Source organism: Phytophthora parasitica, assembly GCF_000247585.1.
Source record: "Phytophthora parasitica INRA-310 unplaced genomic scaffold supercont2.39, whole genome shotgun sequence".
Lineage (NCBI taxonomy): Eukaryota > Oomycota > Peronosporomycetes > Peronosporales > Peronosporaceae > Phytophthora > Phytophthora nicotianae.
The window spans coordinates 251,658-252,533 of record NW_008649025.1 but is presented as its reverse complement, the minus strand read 5'-3'; positions in this window follow the sequence as shown (position 1 = coordinate 252,533).

Here is an 876-nt window from a genome sequence, read left to right as displayed (position 1 = left end):
CCTACATCTGCCTTTCTGTATTACATACTGAATCTAAGTTAAACTGAGCCTGTCTCTGATTGGCTACAACTCTACACCTATCATATCTGATACATGAACAACAGAACGAAGCATAGCCAGCCTGTCATGTTTGAGCTTACGCTTAACGACTGCAACAGCACTCTTTGAGCCAATAGTTGCGGCGCGCTGGAGACGTTTACCGACGATTGCATGGAAATCGGTTGTATCTATTCTGAGAAGACCAAGTACTAATGCAGCTCAAGTAAACTACACTGCCTTATCAACTTCCCCAGGTGAGTTCAATAATTGAAAGACGCTAACGGAACCAAGTAAGCAGGCGGACAAACGGGTCCAAAAGGCGTTATTACTATGAATCTGCAACGCATTCTTTGTTTTTAACGTGTAATATTGCACCAGACAATTCATTTTCCAGCTCGATCTCTTTATTTATGTTCAAAGAGTCACATGTAGAAACATCTGCAATCGTAATTAGTGAGCATACCACGAAGTTTCTAAATGTTGTCGATGAAGAGACGGCACAAAGTGGCATCTCTTGGTTAGTCGGTCGACGACGACCCAAATCGAATCAACGTCACGCTTCGTTCTAGGTAAATCCGTGATGACGTCCATGGAGATTGATCTCCAGCGTTCATCCGGAATACTCGATGGTTCGAGTAAACCAGGAGACTTTGTCATCCTTGGCTTGTTTCGTCGACATACTTCGCAGTCAGCAATGCACTTTTGGATCGACTTGAGCATCTTGGACCAGTACCAGCGTCGGGCTAACGTCAAGTACGTTCGCTCAGTACCAGGATGTCCTCTGTAGTTGGTGTCATGACTCTCCTTGATTATCGATTGCCTCAACTTCACATCGTT